General features: G+C 40.0%; 1 protein-coding gene across 1 annotated transcript in view; it reads right to left on the bottom strand.

The window, feature by feature from the left end:
• Positions 1–7626, bottom strand: part of CNST (consortin, connexin sorting protein) — a 59575-nt gene extending 51949 nt beyond the window's left edge. Inside the window, exon 1 of the mRNA XM_072410251.1 lies at positions 7600–7626. The gene's annotated coding sequence lies outside the window, so the exon portion shown is untranslated. The remainder of the gene's footprint in view (positions 1–7599) is intronic.
• Positions 7627–8184: the final 558 nt, after the last annotated feature.

Here is an 8184-nt window from a genome sequence, read left to right as displayed (position 1 = left end):
TACAAATGAAAAGAAATGCTTTTGGAAAGGAGACTGATACTATTTGGTGTAATAATTAAATTATTAGCAGAGGCAGCAGCATAGCACAGTTACTACATGGCTGTGGGAGTTTGTAACAAACCAATGCGTGGAACATTCATGAATATCAGGGGAAGGCAAGGAGGAAGGCTTGAACCAGGATTATACCCTAAAAGATGGGGTGCATCTTCTTTGTTTATAATACATGTGGGTGGGGCTAAAAGGCTCTACAGGAAAAAAGTTTTTAAATGCAGATATTCAAAAGATTGTGAAATTGTGCTAAGAGACACTTTACTCCCCCCGTCCTAATCCTAGTATGGCCTATTTAATATAGCCACAGCCCTGATTCTGGTAAAAGCTAATAACTGAATTTATAAGCAACAACATTACACAATACTAAAGGTTATATAAGAGGGAGGGCCAAACCTGACATTAGTCACCTAAGCAGAAGGTGAAATGTAGTCAGCTATTCTTGTAAAGTATTAGTAATAATTCTATGAGAAGGTGTACTTACTGCTGTCTGAAATAAAATTTAACACTCCAATTTAGGTGGGCTTTTAAGCCAAAATTCAAGCAGACATAAAAACATCAGCAAATGTAATCAAGTAATAAATACTAGTACCAAATACTAATTACGTAGCAAAACTTACTTTCAACATCTTGAAATGCCCTGTACAGTAGCACTACAGACTAAGAGGGAAGTGCACAACTCTGAGCAAAAGGATGGATTCATCAGCTACCGGCTGCACCTTCATTAAAGCGTACCTAAACTCAGAAATTTCACTTTTGTGTAAGGTAAAAATTCTGTTTTTTGTTTCTTTTTTAAGTGCAACCACCTACGTCACGCATCCAGGGAGGCTCTTGAACGCACCTTCTGCACGTGCCCGAGCATATGCCCGCATGAGGAGTGAGATCAGCAAGTTTTTTTTCTATCCTACATCACCCGATCTCAATTTTATAAATGGTCCTAACATATTTTTAACCAAACACAGTTGCGTAATACAGCCTTGGAAAAAAAAAAAAAAAAAAAAAAAAAAAAAAACATGTAATTTTTTTTTTCAAAATGTAATTTTCTTTTGGCAATAAGCTATTGATTTACATCTAGGCTGTTAGCAACTCAAATCACATTATAAACAATGTTTTGGCAGAAAAAAATGCCTAGTAACTATTTTTAGGAATGGGGGCAAGGGTGCTCCTTTGAAGCAGGATTAAACCTCAGCTCAATGGAAACATGCAAAACCGTAACAACATCAACAACAGAGAAGCCTGAGAAGAGGGCACATTCAAAATATGTCAAAACATTTAAAAGTGAATATAAATAGCCATGTCAGTCCTCATGTTACATAAATTCACAGAGGATAAAATGGAATACTTTGTGTGAGAAAAGAGCAGAGATACAGTATAGTAATCTATGCATATCTATGCTAAACTTGCTATAGAGACCATCAGGGAGACCCAGAACTCTGTGCAAAAGTAAAAAAGCATCTGTGATAATTCAATATTGTATAGAATAATGAGAAACACTTATTTGTGACAGAAATCCTCGCAGTTGGAATTCAGAAGCTTGCCATTAGAGTGATTGGGAGAAGAAGCCTTAAACCAGTCTTATGGCCAAACAAGAGAGGGAAAATGTTTGGTCCTTTGTTCTGCCTTTTAACCATACGTTTACAGAATATCATTCTATAAAAAACAGTAAATAACCTCTCAAATAATACATTTGTAAACAAATACACATGCCAAGGTGCCAGGCAGCAGTATGCATATGTAGTACTCAATACCATCATTTCATTATCATTATTGGAAATATTGTGTGTGAGTGATCTTATAGGACAACGTCATGCATTTCAAAACCTGCTTTTCCTACAGGCTGTGTACTCAAGTAAGACTTGTCATTGGAAAAGATTTTTCTCAGTCCTTTTCAATGACAAAACACTGAAAGATGCATGAATGAGCGCTATACATACAGCACTGTTCTGCTCAATGGAGTGGGTGGGAGGAGAGCGAGCAAGCCGCACCCCGCTGTGCTCTCTCCCCTTCACTTGTATTGCGGCGGGCACTGTACACATGTCAGATTCTCGTCTAATACTAGCCCTGAAGCGATAATTGGACGAGAATCGTCTGACATATGTACAAGAACATCTTTATTATGAACAATAACTAGAGTGAAAAGTGCATGATTCCTGAGACCTTTAACTTACATGGCCATGGTGGATTGATGAACAAATGATCAGGAACAGCCACTGTTCACTCCTATGGAGGAGAGCAGAGCTGGATGCCACCGACTCATCCTCTGCTCTCCATAAAACCGAATGTTGCTGTATCAGTCACTGGAAATAATCACAAGAATTCGTTTCCAGCGATAATTCTCTGATGTCCATCGAATGTCTGTAAAAGGCTCTAGATTCAACAATCATCATCACCATGTGCACCTAATCGGCAGGGAGAGGGTCTACACTAAGCTGCTATCTTCCTAGTATTCATTCATTGAATGTTTCAAAGGGCAAACACTAATCTGCCAAGGGACTGGTATGGGGCTTCCCAGGTTAACCAGTAATTGGGTGAACTTCACCCTAGAAAAGAATAATAGATTTGAATGCTGAACATAAAACATTTTAAATTTAAAAAAAAGATGCTCAGAGTCAACTTCTGCATACCACAGAAGTTGTCCCTAAAAACCTTGTACTTTAACAACTACACTGCCAGAAAAGCTCTGTTCACAAACTGTCGCAGAATCAATGTTACTGCAGCCCACATATTTGGACAATTGCTCCACAAAGCTTGAAGGTTTCTTCCTGCAAATTCACCCCCTCTACTAGTTTGCATGCTTCATACACAGACACACCAATCTAAAAAAACATGGTCATTTAATGCTTCTCTGCACTGCCTCAAATTTATGAAGTGAAAAAGGCAACCCAATTACAGAACAGTTTCAGGGTTAGAAGTCACTACATGACAAAGCATACAATACAAATGACACAGTAAATTTTAAACTCTGCATATATACTTATAATTGGCCATTACCAGCTTAGAAATGTACACTAAAATATAATAATCTGCTAAACCAGTGTTTCTCAACCAGGTTTCCTCAAGCAATGAGCAGTTTGTACCTCCAAGTAACACCAATGATCTTTTGGCGATCTGTAAGGGTGACATTCTTTTCACTGGAAAGCTTTGCAAGTGGCATTATTTCTACTGACCACCAAACTAATGTAATATGAGTTATAGATATAGATAGGGGTTCCTTGAAGACCTGAAAATTATTTCAAGATGTTCTCCCACTTTAAAAAGATCAAGAATACACAGTACTAAACTGTGCTCATTGGGTAAATATTGGCACTCCAGTTGAGATGGCAAGTAAACAAATTAGGGCAGATAATTGTAGTCAGAAATTAAATTAGCTGTGTCTTGTCACACCAGTTGATCCTGTTTATAAAAAGAATTGCCAAATTACAAAAGACAATACATGCAACATTAAGCTACACCCATAGATCTGCACAGACTTTGTGTGTTGCATTAATGAAGTCACTTACACCAGTAATGCAGCTTAGAATAAATTAGTACTGGCCCATCATAGCTAAGCGTTTGTGCTCTCCTTCCACACTGTTCACCTGCTGAAGCCCCATCTGAATTCCTGGGTAGGCTGGCGTCAGCTCTGTGTAAAATCTGCAGTTAAACTGAATTTTTAAAAAGTAACTAGACTTTTACTGAAGCTACACTTAGTGGGTTTTAATTGGTTTGCTGGTTACCCTTAACAAGTCATTTTCTGTCCTTTCTTCAGACTAGAGTCTACAATTACTAGTTACTTTTTAATGGAGCCTCTTCCCTCAGAACAGTGTATGGGCCAGACATTTGGCCATATAAGCCCCCAGTTCTGGCTGTAGGGAAGAAAATCACTCAGCTCATACCCAAAACGACATTACATTAACATTTGAACATTGGGAACAAGGGTGCTAGGAAAACAGGCCAGCAAACCCAACATGAGTAGCTAGTAGAGACTGCAATCAATTTTCTGGTGCAGAATATAGAATCAGAATTATAATGTTACTGACATCTACAGGCAACACCCCCACATACTGTAATCTGGTATTTAATGCAAACAAAAAAGAAGGATCAGGCTTCTTCTTGGAACAATAACTGCATCTAAATATTTATTACAGTCAATGGAATGAATGTTACCTGGAGAAGGAATGAACACCGTACACTAAATATATATCTACAACATTCGTGCACTTAAACTCCACTTACGTGATTCATAGGCAGCTTTGCTAAACCTGAAGTTGATCTCTGAAAACATTTTCTTTAAGTCCATCTAAACCCATAATTGAACAATGCAAATTCTAGTAACTACCATGTTGGCGAGTAGATAAAAAGTATAGAAGCAAAGTGGTTGACAGAATAGCTGGTTCATGGGGCAATTAAACTTGGAAACATCACTATATTTCATGTTCTTTCAGCCCCTAATTCAGCCAGAGGGGGGTGACAATCAGATTTGACACCCAAAGTAGGAAAATAGACCCTGGGATACATTCTTCAACATTCCTGCATTACAGTTAAAATCATGTGCCTACACAACGCAGTGGGACTTAGTAGTGGGAATTATGTGACCACAATTTGTTTTCAGGAAACTAAAAGGAAGGAGAGGTCAGACAGCCAAACAATCACACGAGTTTCTCATTCTCACACTCATTAAGATTTTTTTTTTTTTTTTTTTAGAAATGTGTCTTGTTCAATTTTGGGATTATTTGGGCTTTAAAACAAAACTAAACCCGCACAACCTATCTAAATTCCACTTTAAAGCTGAACTAAATCCTAAAATTACATAATTGTGAGCAGACAGGTCCGTTATTGCAGATGGGACAAGCAATATTCATCCTCCAATAAAAAAAAACATACCTGCCTGATGCAATTTTTTTAATCTTTATTGGGCCCTCTCCTGGGTGTCCGACCCTCCACTATCTTACTGGCCACGAGGAAGCAACCCTTGTGTGGGAGTTCATTGAATCCTGTTGGACCCGGAGATGTTGGGATACCTGTCATATGTGCAGCTCATTGTACTTTGAGATTGTGAACAGGCAGGTAAGTATGTTGTATGTTTGATGTGTCCTCCTGCAATAAAACTCTTTCCTGCTGAGGACATATTATAATGAAGTTGTTTAGCTGGCCTGGTTCTTCTTCCATAGTAGACATCAGCTTAGGTCTGTGTTCTTCCATGGTAGACATCAGCCTAAGCCTGTCTGACTTGTAAGTCTCTACTCACTTCGTAAGGTTTCCCCAATTTAAATCAATGCAGCAGATCTGTGGAATCCCCAGTCCCCCCAGGACATGTTGTTTTACATAGCACAGCAGCCAATACCTACACTCAGTGTCCCAGCTCTGCGGGATTCACATCCAGAGAAGCGCAGCCATCAATGCCTCCAGTACATAATAGTGCTGGACCCGTGTAATCAGAACATAAGGATAACAAGGGTTTCCATATGGAGCAGATGGGACATTTCCTGGTCAATTGGTTGTCACCATGGTGACTGGGATTTCATGAAGGAATACACAAGAGACTGATGACTCTCTTAGGCTTCTAGGGACATTGGTGAATCAATATTCACTCAGAGTAAAGGTGAGTATCACAAAATACTCACCCCATGATAAATCAGGTAAAAATTAATAAAACTAGACCTCAGAACATACTCAGCCCATAATTCACAAATGATACAGACATCATCAACAATACAACTATTACAATTAAAAATTTATGACTGACACATTCATATTTCTTCTGATGGAGTTCCATCATCAAACACGATTACATCACAAACACATACAGATAACTTTACACGCCACAATTTTTGATACACATAAAAAAATCATAGCATGACTGGTTCTCTTTTCCTCTTTGTACAGTGTTTTCTATACTTGAGTAAATATATAATGAGTCTGTCATTATTAATAATTAACATAAGCCTGGAAAATGGATACTATGCAACATTTTATTATAAATTGTGACATCTAGAAGAGTTGCTTGGGGAGCGCTCAAACCTATATGTTATAACACATGGCAGTGTTCTCCCCAGATCCCTTTAGCCGGGCGCACCATCCGGCACTTTTCAGCAACCACCGGGCTGTTCTGGCGGGGGGGGGAGGTGTAACTGATGAGTTTGGTCACAATACAGGGGCTTCCACCTGCCTACAATTTCTTTCCACACAGACTAAAAACATTTCTGGGTTGAGCACTGCATGGTAATACATGACATGCCAAAAATGATTTGATTTTTTTGATGATGCGCCTTTAGAATATATGTGATGTGATGATGTGCAAAAGAAAAGTTAAAAATTTCATCTCAACATTTGCACATTTTCATGCACTTCCAATGTAAGTTAACACACAATGCCAGCCACTATCAACACATAAAGAATGACATCTCCTTAATATTTCCTTACTGTTCCCATCACTGCACATAGGAAGAAAGAGACATTTATCCCCAGTGAATAGTACAACAACCCAGCAACAGGGACGGTGCCAGCTCTCATTCACCATCACCCTGTCATTAGTCCCTTGGCCAATCACTGAATGTTCATAGAATACAAGGTGCTCTGGGATTGGCCAATGAGAAAAAACACATCAGTGAATGAGAGATATCACTCTATCAGCACTGAAAGTACAATTCACCGGGGATAGTGTGTGGGGGGTTGTGGCACCAGAGAAGGAAATTTGTTCATTTCAGCACTACTAGAAAAATGTGTTGATGGTGACTGAAGCTGTCTTTTAAAGCAAAGCTGAATTTTCCTTGTGGGTATTTGGAATAATTATCTTACCATGCACCAAAGCGGACATATTTGCCACTGACAAGAGATGGTAATTCTGTCATTGCTTGCATCCCTATTTATAAATACAATTTATTTTTATAATGAACAATAATATAATACTAACAAAGCATTTGATTGGCTCAGTTTAAAGTTAGTTTGCATAAAATTTACATACAAGTAAAATCTTCTGCATCTCATTGCTCCTCTTCAGCCAATAAAGATGTAAGTCCTGCACATGGACATGAATAGCATGGTCAATGCCACGCAGAGAATATAAAGCCAGCAGGACCCGGGGACATTTTTGGGGGCACAATGACAATTTGACAAGTTTCTCTATGACAATCAGCCATCTATAGGTGAACATTGTCACCAAGTGTAAATGAGATGGGTTAGCACCTCCATCCGGTTTTTGTTGCTGCTTGTGTCTTTGTATGGAGATGAATCCTCCGGATTGTCCTACCGCTGGTCATTGGGAACAAAAATCCAAAATCTGGAGCTGTCATTAGGACAGGAAGCGAGGAGGAATGTGGTGATGGGGACATCTGTTCTAGTGACAACCATCTCACCAATGTGAAGGGAAAATGAGAGGATTCCGCTATTCCACCCTAATAATTCCATAAGCTTTACAATACGTTGTACTCCTCCCAGCTGACCCGCAATGAGGGAATAGATAGCGGTGTCACCCTGACATGTACACCATACACCGCACCGGTACCTTCTCCCTTCTCACCCTCCACATTGTCATTGTACACAAACACCAGGCGTGTCTCTGCTCCCACTCACCTATACCGGAGACGTCCCGTTGTCCCGTTATCCCGCCCTCATATCCGCACACCGTCCCGGCTCCAAATTCCAGGCTTTCCGCTCCCTCAGCTACCAACACAACAGAAATAGGGCCACCGACATGTCACGTGACCCGCTCGTCTCTACGTCACCCCGGAGAGGAGGGGCTCCAGGCAGAGGGGACGCGCGCGGCATGCTGGGTAGAGGCAGGTGGACCTGAGCAGAAGGTCTGGCAGCAGTACGGCAGTGTGTTGTGTCATTGTCATCACTGGTGTGTTTTAGTGTGAGGAGATAAATCACATAACAAGCTGGTCATGCTGCTGCCATATAAAAAGACTTGAAGGTTGGGTGCTGTAGCCTTGAAGTTTCCAGATAAGGAGAAGTTCATGCAGAAATCTACATGGATAGGGAGAATTTTGACAGATTTCTGGCATGAACTGCTCAGCTGACAGCTCCTGGCTGCACAGCAAATCACACATCAACAAGACAACAGGCACAAGTGAAATCCAGCAAAATTTCACTTTTGGGAACCACGCTGTGATCTGTAACAGCCGCATTATTATTATCATCCAGTATTTATATAGC

Source organism: Pyxicephalus adspersus, chromosome 4 (genome assembly GCF_032062135.1).
Source record: "Pyxicephalus adspersus chromosome 4, UCB_Pads_2.0, whole genome shotgun sequence".
In the NCBI taxonomy this organism is placed as follows: domain Eukaryota; kingdom Metazoa; phylum Chordata; class Amphibia; order Anura; family Pyxicephalidae; genus Pyxicephalus; species Pyxicephalus adspersus.
The sequence above is the reverse complement of the archived record's forward strand: the minus strand, read 5'-3'. Positions and strand labels throughout refer to the sequence as shown.